Source organism: Frieseomelitta varia, unplaced genomic scaffold (assembly GCF_011392965.1).
Source record: "Frieseomelitta varia isolate USP_RPSP 00005682 unplaced genomic scaffold, Fvar_1.2 scaffold_285, whole genome shotgun sequence".
Taxonomy (NCBI): Eukaryota; Metazoa; Arthropoda; class Insecta; order Hymenoptera; family Apidae; genus Frieseomelitta; species Frieseomelitta varia.
In genome coordinates this window covers 539,445-552,054 of record NW_025110018.1, presented here as the reverse complement: position 1 = coordinate 552,054, position 12,610 = coordinate 539,445, and the positions used below count along the sequence as shown (strand labels likewise).

Sequence of the window (12,610 nt, the reverse complement as noted above, 5' to 3'; positions counted from 1 at the left end):
CGACGCTGAAACGTTGCTATTTTTATGGGGAATTGATAACGAAGCTGAAAAATATTCAGAGTGTAATGTGTAACGTACGCTTTCTCAGTTATGTCTACGAAATTCTTTTAAAGGTGGTTCTGTATGATCTTTTCTTTTCCCCCCTAGCAAACACGTTCCCTCGTTTATCTATCGAAATGTGGCGTTCGTCGTTGATCGAACATCTGCATTATCGACGGCAACATCTTGCTCGTTTCGAGGTCCGGCTGTTCGTTAAATCGTAACGCATTGTATCGACAAGACGAGGTTTTTCGATACGGGAGAATTGCTTCGCGATAACGTCAACCATTTTTAGTTCCCCATTGTCGGAGTTTATGCCGTCCATCTTCGTGTCGAGCGATCACCGAGATTGCGATAATTTATTTATTTATCAACGTTCGTTAGAGGAAGTTCTTTGTTTTTTTTTTTTAAGTTTCTCCGTTGAGAATCAAAAGAGAATTCGTGTCGAGCGCTTCTGTAGTTTGCCGCGAGTCACAAAAGTTACAGAGTTAGGTAGGCTTTTCTGAAAAATGTTCCAATACGTCGGACTGTTACAATCTCTGCGTCCGTTGACGAATAACCCTACGACAGCTGCAAGCACGTACAATTGTCGAATTAAATTAAGTGTCAAGCGAAACGAACCGCGTGTGCGTGTTCTTGATTATCATCGGGTTCATCGCGTCGAGCGTGATATCTACCGGCGCGACGACAATCGCTTCCAGTACAATTTTGTCTGGAGGGATGCGAACGCTGTTTAACGTTACGTTTAACAGGATTATTACTTGATAATGCGTATTGTACGCGCCGCGCAACTTGGAAATATATAAATATGCATTGGCTTACGAGGCGATCGAACGCACGTGCGGCTCATCCGGGTTGGAGTTGAATCGTTATGCTAACGAGTATGGTTGTGTTTCGCTGATGTGTCTATGTTTCTTCCGCGAACGTGTATTTGTGTGCGTGTTCGTACGGGACGACGTAGTAGAATCGTAAAAAGGGAGATGGAGGACCTTTGGCGACGTTGGAATTTATCGGTAACGAGCACTCTCTCGAAAATATAATAGTCCGTAGCATCGCTCGAATAATGCACGTTCCTCGGAAACGAAGAGCCCCAAGTGTCTTGCTTAATTTTCGAATATTCTCGCCTGATACGGTAACGTCAAATTAGAAATTAGCGCGTCACTGTAAGCTTTATACTTTATCTCCGTTCGATTGGTCGAAGTCGGCAAAGAACTTTTGCAAGTTGAACGCGCGGATAACGTCGCGCAGCGAACTGCACGGTAAAGCACTGTTTGTCGAGCCATTAGACAGGCGCGTGCACCTACTATTTTTGTAGTTTAATTTACTGTGCAAGTTTTATCGTATACTCGTTTCACACTTTTAAATCGTCCCCTTCTTTCTTTTTTTTTTTTTTTTTGACCCGTGAGTATGCCGTCATTTTCAATTCACTGCTCGATTATTTACGAGCACGCAATTTTCGGCATTGATCGTTCCAAGTCGCGGAATCATCAATCGTGCTCGTAACCTACACTCTTCGCGTATTTTTCGACGATACTGTACTCCATTGAATAAAAAAAAAAAAAAAAAAAAAAAAAAAAAAACAGAAAAAAAAATGTTTTTGATGCATTCATTTTCGTCGTAGAAAACGCCGAACGATAAAAGCTCGTAAAAATATCGGACGATCATCGATATACACGTTGTTATGCTTAAAAACATCGGCGAATAATTACATTTTATCTCCGCGTTGTCAGCGAACGCGGACGATAATTCTCGTTGTTGAAGAATGAACTTGGTTCATTAATAGAAATACACGGTGCGCGACGAGCCTGCCGTTTCGCTTATTCATAAAAACTTTAACGTCGATCAGTTCGCGTTAATGGACGCTTAAAGCAAGGCTGCGAGGTGGTCAACAACATCTTCAACGTCGTGTAACACCATCGCGTTTCTAACCGAAACGAAATTTTAAAACGAAATTTTTCTCGATTGTTGTTAACTCGCCGTTACGTATTAAACGAATTAAATCGTCTCTGTGATTGGCGAAAATTACGCCAAATTAAGACCAAACTACCAGGACAGAACGTTTGTCAATCGCTTTATCGAAGAGAGCGATGCAAGTTGTGGCGAGAGTACGTAAATGAGAAACAACGTTTTGTCCCACATTTTACTAACGAAACGAAGCTTTGGTTCTCGTTGAAAGACAAGACTGTGCGTTGTAAAATCACAGCGACGGTAATAATTCCCAGTAGAATGAAAATTACCTATAGATGGAGAAGTGAAACGTGAAATTAAACATAACGAAGGAGAGATTGGTGGGAAGATGGCGAGTGAAAGTTGTGTAACGAGAGAGAGGCTAGATGGAACGAGGACTGGAGGCCTCGTAGCGAGAAGATGATGACGGGCGAAGAACGCATACTGGCGGTGAAGGAATACTTCTTGACGGGTCGATCGGTGCTCGCAGTCCTCGTCGTCCTCGCGAGATTTGCATAATTTCCAAATCTGCTGCGCGGAAAAGGCGATGAAAAATAGTGGAAGTGACGTTGGTAGACGCGCGCGAGAGGGTGCCGATCGCACAGTAGAGTTTCAAGCTCGTCTACTGGCCGGGTGCTAGCGAAAGGAAGAAGGGGCTGGACGAGTGGACGTCGCCAGCCGGGAAGATATTGCGGTTTAAACGGCTGGAAAATTGTCCAAACTGCCATGCTGCATAATTTCGACGTGACGGTTGACGATATTCGACTCGACTCGACTCGACTCGACTCGACTCGACTCGACACGACACGACTCGACGGCTTTGGCCCTGTTTAACGAGTCGGACGTGTTTTAGCTGCGTGCGTAACGTCGAAAGAGCAGCCGGGGGAGCCTGTTTTATGTGCAAAGACAACGTCACCTTTCGTTATGAATGTTTCGTTGCGATATTAATGAATTAATTCACGCGTTTAAACAGGGTAATCGATCGTAAACTGTCGCTACACGAGTGCTCTCGTGTTTTGCCTGCACGCGGATCACTCTTTTTTCTCCCCCTAGATCCGTGCAACGCGATATCGACGAGTGGGAACGTTTTAATTTTTTACTCAACGTTCGTTAATCAAGCGAACTCGAGCTACGATATTTCGAAAGGTTCGTTCCTCTGTCGTGATTATGAGCAACGTTTTTAACATTTAAAGCACTGCACCCGCCTAAATGCGTTTTCATATACTTGTGTAGAAATAGGAATGCATTTGTATTTTTCGCGACATGTGCCTTTTCACACAGTTTCACTTGTTTCGAAGAATATTACACACACACACACACACACACGCACACAAAAATACATCAAATATAACTTTCTTAAAAAGATTGTAAAAGTAAAAACGATAAAGAAAAAAATTGATTAGCACACGCTTATTTAAGCGCGAATAATTGGGGAATTTAGAAAGTTAAACTCTAAACTATCGAGATCGTGAAAAATTTTCAGAAAATTCCACACAGGAGTTGTCTTATTTTATTTGTATATGAATTGTATATTTCTCGTAACTCGTAAATTCGTAAACACTGCGGCGCTTTAAGCGTCAAGTGAATAGTAATCGATCCAATGACCATCGTACGTACCGGACGCAGTTTTCCGCGATAGTTCTCAATTTTTATCACAATCGTTGAAATACGACGTACGAAATTCCCGAGCAAGCTTTTACGAACGTTGGACGAAAAAATCGAGCGGAATTGTTCGCACGATGTTTGATCTCGGCGTGATGTTGGCGTGTCGATCCTATAATTTTATTGGATCCCCCCGGATTTTACGACCATGTGTAAGCGTGACACGACACGGACGAGATTGTTACCCCGGATACGAGATTGAGACGAGTTTTTACTATCTCACGTGCAAATATGAGCAATATACAGGCGTACATTAGCAAACGCAATCCATCTATTTTTGTTTTCCTTTCTCTTCTTTCCTTTTCGATTCTACGATCGTTGCAACTCTTCGCAAATTGATTTTCGCAAAGTGTAGGAGAATACAGTCGGATCTTTTTTTCTCAACAGTCGCTCGATCGGAGATTCTAGTCTTTACGGTATTTACGGTAGATGTATACCAAAGTAAGCAATAGTAGCTAGTAGTATTACGAATCAAACAATCGAACGAATATGCGCTATATACATGTAGTAAAACTAACACCGTGGATTTCCAAATAGTGATTCAGAGAAAAAAGTCAATTTACGGAAAAGATGATTGAAGCTCATTGTCGATTGTAATCTCGTTACAAACGCGCAGTTTCGTCGGTTTGCTTTTCTTGGACGGTGTTTTCGGACGGGCTGCCAAAAACAGCAGGATCGACGATGAATGGGCTCGAAAACGCGGAAACAGAAAGGCAAATCAGCAGCCCCTTTACGCCGCTTCGGACGAGCCGGAGAACGCTTAGATTTCATGCCTGGCCTGGCCATCCCCCGGACAGCCGACAGACGGGTTGCAAATTCTTGGTTCTAACGAAAATTAGCAATAATTGACCAGAAAATGAACGTTTGTGGCGGATTAAAAGGGGGCATACCGCGAAACAAGCGCCGCGCGGCTTTGGGCTTGCGTATATGCCTCGCGTTCCTGCGGTATCATAAAACCAGTCCACGGTCTGTAATTTGTAATGAATACGGCTCTAACTAGCCCTCATCCCCTTTCATTGGTTGACAAATCACGCTTCTGCGGCCGAGAGACGGACGCGTGTATATCCACCTGGACACGTGACTGTGTGAGGATTTGTACACTGGACCTCTTCCTGCATAAAGTGCCTAAATCATGCGACAGGACGCGACGATACGTGATACGTCTGTTCATTCAACGTTCAAATGATAGAGGGACGCTGTGTGATTCTGATCCGATAATCGCGTTACCGACGTTATCACGTGCAATTTGGCTGCCCCCGTCTTGTCCCCGTCTAACCTATCTTTTCGTCATCGTATCGATCACGGTTTTCGATTTAAAGAATTTTGTAACGTCGACGAGGAAGACGATTAATTGCTCTTCCACTGGTCTCCCTTTTCTTTCCAACTTCTCTTTTTTCAATCACCGCGTTCCACACCGCGCACGTAGCAGCTATGATTAAACAGTAACAGCTATGATTAAACAGTGTATTCGCTATTGGCGAATAATAGCTTAGACGTATGGCGCGTATAAATACGTGCTTGTCCTACCAGATGAACCTACCATTTTCGTCTATAGATCACGCGACAAGTATACGCGTCTGTTAAAAGCATTCATTCGTTCGGCATTCAATCACGCGACACGCGATCATACCCTTGCGATCTGCGTTATTATTCCCCGAAAATACAGCGTCACCGGATATAGTGATCGTCGGCCTTGTCGCGTGTCATTTTTCGCTTATTAGCGCCGATAGGAGACAAGATTTCCTTCATTTTACTGGACAGTTTGTCGAAGGATGGGAAAATCGGGACACAATCGCACCCCAAAGTTTACTCACCCTGCGAGAATCTGCTCTTATTCGCGTTATTATCGATAAACCGATACTATATTCTACTACGGTCTCGTATCAACTTGCGTAAATAGTTTTTTCATTCTTTTTTTAATAGTTTCATCGTCCAGAACCAGTCCCGAATCGAGTCGCGAGTTTTGGCGAACGAAAAACGAAAAATATCGCCGAGCAGTCGTCGGTCCACTGCTAATCCATTCTAAACAAGTTTTGCGAAAGCGAGCGACACTCGGCGTCGCAAGGATACTCCCTTCTTCTGGGCGCCTGGCGAGAAAATTTCTTCCGTTGTGAAAATTCCCTTTCGCCTCCTTACCAGCAATCCAGAAGGAGGGAAAAGGCGCGACGGATCCTTTTTTATCTTTCTCTTCGTCGATGTACGATCGTAGAAAGGGAGGGAGCCTGGAAAACGCGCGCGCACCTCACCTCTCTTCTTTCCAATCCCCTCTCTAGAACCGATATCGTCTATCCACCTATCCCCATCCGACGCAATCAAAGATTTAGCAAGGAATAAATAGTAAATAGAACCTGGAGGGAAGTACTAGAACCAATTATTACTTCCCCCCCCCTCTCTCTCTCTCTCTCTCTCTCTCTCTCTCACCCTCTTTCATTCTTTTGCTCTCGACGCTTGACGCCCTCCCTTTTCGTCCCTGTCCGTATCCATGCGCGCATTTTAACGTTAACCTTCTGCTCCGGTCGGCCCCCTACGAAATTTTTTATTGTCGTTGGATTTCCTTTTCGATCGAGCATCGATAGTTGATATTGCCAGAGAAAGAAGGAAAGAAAAAGAGAAGAAAAGAGGGCAAGAGAGAAATTGACAATTGCCAATTGTATATCGTACGTCGGTTAATTATCGATCATCGATCGAATTATCGCACATAGTTGTCTAATTTCAATTTTAATTTCTCCGCACAAAGATATCTTTGTATTTTCGGGAGGATCCGTGGTGCGATCGACTAGAGAGAGAGAGAGAGAGAGAGAGAGAGAAACGAACCGCGACGTGGCTAATAACCGCGAACGATCGCGTCGCGAAAAAAAAAGACGCGAAAGTCGTACGTTTCACGAGCGAATTTCTCGGGCCAAGTTCCAACCGGAGAGGAAGTAGACCCTCTCGACCATTCTTCGGACGACGTTACGAGAGAAGTAAGAAGTGGAAGGATCGAAACTCTCTCTCGCGCGCGCACCGTTTCCTCTGTGCCTCTCAAAGTTTCCCTTCCTTCTTCCCTCTCTCCCACCCTCCCTGCCAACCTCCCTCCCTCCCTGCCACCCTCCCTCTCTCCCTCTCGGATGGAGCCGATATACCGAACATATAGGTGTCTCGTCACCGTATCACCTATCCACCCTACCCTTTAGTCGGAGGGCGCGCTCGGGCGAATAGTGTGTTGGTGGCTCTAGCCAGGGGGAGACGAAGCAAGGTGGAAAACGCCTGAGCTGTTAGTGGGGTCTTTTGGTTGAAAAAGGGGGCGCGCATGCGTCCCGCGAAATCAAGTCGGAGCCACTCCCGATCGCCAATGACCGTCCAACACGATCCTCCAAGTGATCCTATCCCACCGCTTCAGTCTAACGTCCGCATCCGCACAGTCAACAACCCCTTATCACGAGCTTCTCTTGGATGCTGTTTCGACGTTGCGCGTGTTACTGTCTCGCACTCAACTGCTACAGTCAACTGCCACTGCCCGTACGTACGAACTGATCCCATTCGATCGGGGGTGAGGGGAAGGGAGGGTAAGTTAGGGGGTCGGCGAGGGGACGGGGTAGATTCGATTCGTTTCGATTCGTTTCGACTCGTTTCGATTCGTTTCGTTTCGATTCGATTCGATTCGATTCGATTCGAGTGTCTCGTTTCGTCGATTCGTCGATTGCATCGGCACGACGGACCTCGAGATCCTCTTTTTCGTCGCTCGGGCTCTCCATCGTTTCGGATCCTTCGACGCGCTCCCGATTCTGTCTTCCTTCCGACTGATGTCGTCCCGATGATTGGAGACGAGAATGATCCAACGTCCCGATCTCCGCCGATTCACGTTCTTGCGAAAGCTGCGTCCCAAGCACTTTGCAAGCAGAGTCTCGCAGTGATTTTGTCTTCGTAAGTGATTGCATTGCATTGCACGTTTCGCTACTAGCTAGTGTTTAGTGTCAAAGTTCATTTTTAATTCTAGTTTAACTCTCTCTCTTTTTTAGACGAGTGTTTGCACGTGACGTTTCGTACGTAAACGTATGCTCTGTTATATATACGCTCTTGAACGTAATCCTCCGTCGATCAACAACGCCTACACATTTTGAATAGACGTCTCGATCGAAACTTCATTTCTATCTGATCCGCGATCTTTAAAACGTCTGTTCATATTTAGCGAGAATTGCTTTGGTGAATTGGTTCGAAGGTTCCTCGACAACACGTTAACAATCTGTTAACGTAATTCTTGATCTCATTTGTTCGTTCTCTCCCGGCAGCGATCTATCCAGATCTATCCCAGATTCTTTTCCTGGAACAGTTCGCGATGAACAAACGCGTGAATCGCGAGAGACACAAGGCTGGTCCACGTTTCAGTCGGCTCGCAACCCATCCGATCCCATTGTCTCGTTCATTTTTAATTGGACCGTTGCCGACAATGGCACCTGCTCCTGTTTCATGCGGGTACGCACATGACACGTCACGTGGGGGCCGCCAGAGTTGCGACTCGTGCCTCGCCACTGCACGTGTCACCTCGACTTTCTGACAAACACACACCAGAGACACACCAACACACTGGAAAAGTGGGGTCATCGTGCTTTAAACTGTGAAACTAAGAGGCGATGTGACCCGTTTCGTAATGAACGGCAACACTCGATCGACCGGCCGAGCGAGTAATCGCGACCATTCCCCACCAATCCATTGTGGGTCTGACCATTACGGTAAGTTACTACCTGAATATATCTATTCTCCTATACATATTGTGTATTTGCGTATGTACATTCTGTGTCTTACCACGTATCGCTCCGCCAAACGAGTCAATCCCTTTGTAGTTGTCAGATCGAAATTATCCAAACTAGTCAAGAGACGATCGTTTGATGAAAAATTCCTCAATAGAATAGACAAAAATTCGGATTGACAGATTTTCGATCGAAAGCGAATTTCGTCGAAAAAAAAAATGAAAACGAAGGAATTTTTCGAAAGAACGACAGCGCGAAGCTTGAACAGCAAGCTCGCCGTTAAACCAGTTTGCAAGTTGTTATTAATATCGTTTCAATTGTTGCGAACTTGAGCAGTCTGACTATCGCGACGCGCGACTACTGAACTCCGTTGGACGATTAAACAACGGCGCAACTCGCCAAGTTATCATCTTACTTTCAAAGTACCGCGTTATATCGTTTCCCGTGTAATTGAAGATTAAATTGTTGATCGATGTAGCTGCGACGCGTCGCGCGTTACATCCTGCTCGTTCGTTCGTTCGTAACGCCTCGTTACGCGTTACGATCGACGCGCGCGGTCCTGATTCATAATGGATGATTCATAAATGTCGACGCGCGAATTTTATTTGCCGCGAGACGTTGACTTTTCGCAAACTTTCAACGTTCGATGAACAATTTGCAAATTTCACTCGACATCGAAAGAGAAGTATGTTGCCGAGGGAAACATGTGGACGCGGTTACAGGAATTTGTTGGCTCGTCGTCGAACGTGAATCCGTTCCCAAAGCCGTCCCCAGTTTCTGCAGTCGAGTCTCACGACTCATATTTTCACGACTCGGAGAGCGCGTTTTCAATCGCGTTTGCACGGTAGTTTCACGTCGACGGAAACGAGCGCGACTGCTCGCCGAGGACGAGTAGTCGCAAGGTCAAGAAGTCGTCTCGAAACCCCGACCGGATGTTTCTACACTTTCCAACGATTTCACCCTCCGCCGTTCGCGGCGAAATGGGGGAGGGAACTTCTTCCTTGCCCGTTATAATGATCTACCGAAAGATCTAGCAGAACGAAAAGTTGCCAAAGTGTGTCGTTTTCAGAACGCGTTGTGCGCGTTCCAGTCACGTTTCTTGAACGTTGGTTTCCCTTAAAAAAAAAAAAAAAAAACAAAAAAAAGGGAGGAAAAGAGAAAAAGAAGTAAAAGCAGTAGTTGCTCTTTTTACGCAACAGAAAAATTTTCCTCCGAGTCGTTGTTCTATCGCTTCTGTCTTGTAAATCATTTTTATTCCTGTACAATGTGCTTTGAGAACTGTGGGTCAGCGCGATACCTTGAGATTTACTTCCGTTTAATATTTCTGCATGAGGCTTTCTAGCTATTAGCGATCGTAATTTTTCAGATTCTTGTTTCACGACAAATTGCACAAAGAACAAAGTTGAAATTTAGTGTAATAACGAGTAGCAATTTATAGATTGATCGCTCCTCCGAGACGCGTAATACATATATGCAAAAAAGACAGAGAAAGAGAGAGAGAGAGAGAGAGTATTCTAGAAGCAACAGTCGATGTGAAAAAGTGAGTAATTGTTACTTAACGAATGTCACGCAAATAATTGAACCGCGTCGCATTTCGAAGCTTCTCAAAGAGAACCGATTGCTTCCTTCCGGGGCAATATGTATGTACGTGCGTGATGTACGTCTTCTGAAATAAGAACCTCTTTATAAGGAACATTTTATTTTGTCGCGTGTCATTTGATGCTCGGAGCCATTAGCCGTGCCCGGTGGTTTTAACTTGTCGGACGGAGATAGGTTTACCTTTCCTCTCAACGTACCTGATTGTAAACTTAACTTTCTTGAGTGCTTCGCTTCCTGAATAGCTTGGATATCTTCCTTCTTCCGCCTTCATTAACGTGCCGCGATATATATATGGTTGCGGTTCACTCTTTCAGCTAAAACTGGATGCTTGGTAAACTTGTACTATAGCAATAATTGGTTCAGTCCCCTGCAATTGAATGTATTAATAGCTGGGTTAAAAATTGTTTCGCGTGGCGCGAGTTTTTTCACAAGTTTTAACGTTGCACGCATGCTGCAGCAGCCACCTTGTCGTAAAATTTCGATTTGATATCTCGACGCCGTTTGCAGCGTGGAAACTCTCGAGAGAAAGAAATGCTCGAGTTTCGAGACACTTTGTCGCTCGCGAGTTTCACTCGCGATAGCAGGAACATCGATTTTTCGAAATTCTTTACTCCCGCGCGTTAATAATAGACGATACGCCCTGACATTTTTATCGCGAAACGTTTATTCGTTTACTCGTGCCGAGGAAAATTAGTCTGCAAAGGGCGGTCGAACGAGAGGTCGGAATTACGAGTGTGTCGCACGTAAATCCAGATAATCGGTGTTTTACGCTGTTTCCGTTCCAAATATATCTGAATTGTCCATCTTTTGACTGTGAAAGATTAAAGAAAATCGATAGATATCGAGCTGGAAGGGTGGGAAAATTGCAGATGTCGCGGTGAACAGGCTCGAGCCTCGATATAATCTATCCTATCGAGGCAGTGAAAGCGTCAAACGAAAGAGAAAGGGACGGAAATTTTCCAATCGAGGAAAAACAATGATAGAAAATCAGTAATCAGCACACGTGTCTGCTCTGATATCTCTTGATATTTGTTTTCTTTTTACTATCTCAACTATGTATGTACGTACATGCCTGTGTTATGCGGTAGCAAGTCGAGAAACGTGGAGCAAAATTTCTTCTCGTTTTCGAGAAACTCGAGCTTGATACAAGTCGTGTACAACACTTTCAAATTTCATTTTCTCGAACGAGAATTGAGAGTTTGAAAGGATCGGGAAAGGATCCGAAAAGGATCGGAGGCATCCGACGCGATGGAAACAGACGTGGTCGTTGCCACCTCGACTCTCAGGTCGCGAAATCAACCGTCGTCGTCGCTGCGTGGAGAGTTCGGTTATTTATCTGAGTTTGGTCGTGCAGGTTAACGAAAGCGCAGGCAGGAACGACGGCGTATCGGCGTGAGCGAGAGGGCGGGCGGCAGTGTGCAACGAAAATATCAAAAAGCCGTTGGAACTTATCGGCGTAGGCGTGAAGCAATTTCACAGCAGGGAGCAGAAAGCAGCTTTAGCAACAAAGCTCCGCTCGTGGAAGAGTGCGATATTATTTAATGCCAGTCGCAGGCCAGTCGCACGGAAAACGTTATACGTTATACGCGGTACACGGCACACTCGCGCGCACACACATACACACACACACGCGCGTGAAAATTTCCTCCTCCGCTAATACCTACTATGCATTGATTCTCGCCGAGAACCGCGATACTGCACTGCCTGCAATTTCTGCGTGGAAACATCTTTCTTCTTCCACGTGGTTATTCACGTGGTTGTTAACGAAATTTTATTCCGTCTAATCGAATATACCGGATATGCAACTTTCACTCGCGAGCTCGCAATCCCGACAAAGAGAGAGGAAAAATCGTCATACCGCGCGATCGGTATTTCGGACGAGTAAGGACATACGCGCGACGTATGTACATACATACGCGAAGAGTTCATTTTTGTCGCTTCGACACCTGTACGTAGAGAATTAATCGTGTTTTCAATCGGAACAGCGAGTACCGCGCGGATCTACAACATACTACCGCTATACTCCGCCGGTATAGTGTATTTATAAACGGGCGGTAAAGTATACGTGGATCGTTGAATAAACATTTCGATGAATTAACAGCGGGGATTGCGCTGGAATTTACCCGATTCGTTAAAAAATTAATTGTCGGAGTACGGCAGACACACAGAGAGAGAGAGAGAGAGAGAGAGAGAGAGAGAGAGAGCGTGCGAAAGGAAACTTTCCGAGTAATATTGTAATTGTTATGATCGGGTCGAAATGCACTCGCTAGGCTTCGACAGGCTCTCGCACAATCCGTCACAAGTTACATCTCTGAGAGAAACGTACTGGATTTCGTAAAAAAACAAAAACATCGAATCGCAAATCGGAGTAAACGAAAGGGTGAATTTTTTAATTTGAACGGAAAAAATTGAATTTTTATCGAGAGATATTTGCGTCCGTACGTTTCGATCGTACCTTATGCCGAGATCGAATCTGTCGTTCGAACCGTTCCTTTTTTTTTTTTTTTCTCCTTCTCTTGAGTTGCATCGGGCAAGGGAGGGAACGATTTCCGCCGGGAACTAAACACGCACGCGACGAATAAACAACGACGCGCTGGCGCGTCAATTATTTTCCATTTCAATTTATACGTAATCTA

At 45.1% G+C, this 12,610-nt stretch overlaps 1 pseudogene; it reads left to right on the top strand.

Moving 5' to 3' along the window:
* Window positions 1-3,796: 3,796 nt before the first annotated feature.
* LOC122529322 lies at window positions 3,797-8,468 on the top strand (annotated as a pseudogene).
* Window positions 8,469-12,610: the final 4,142 nt, after the last annotated feature.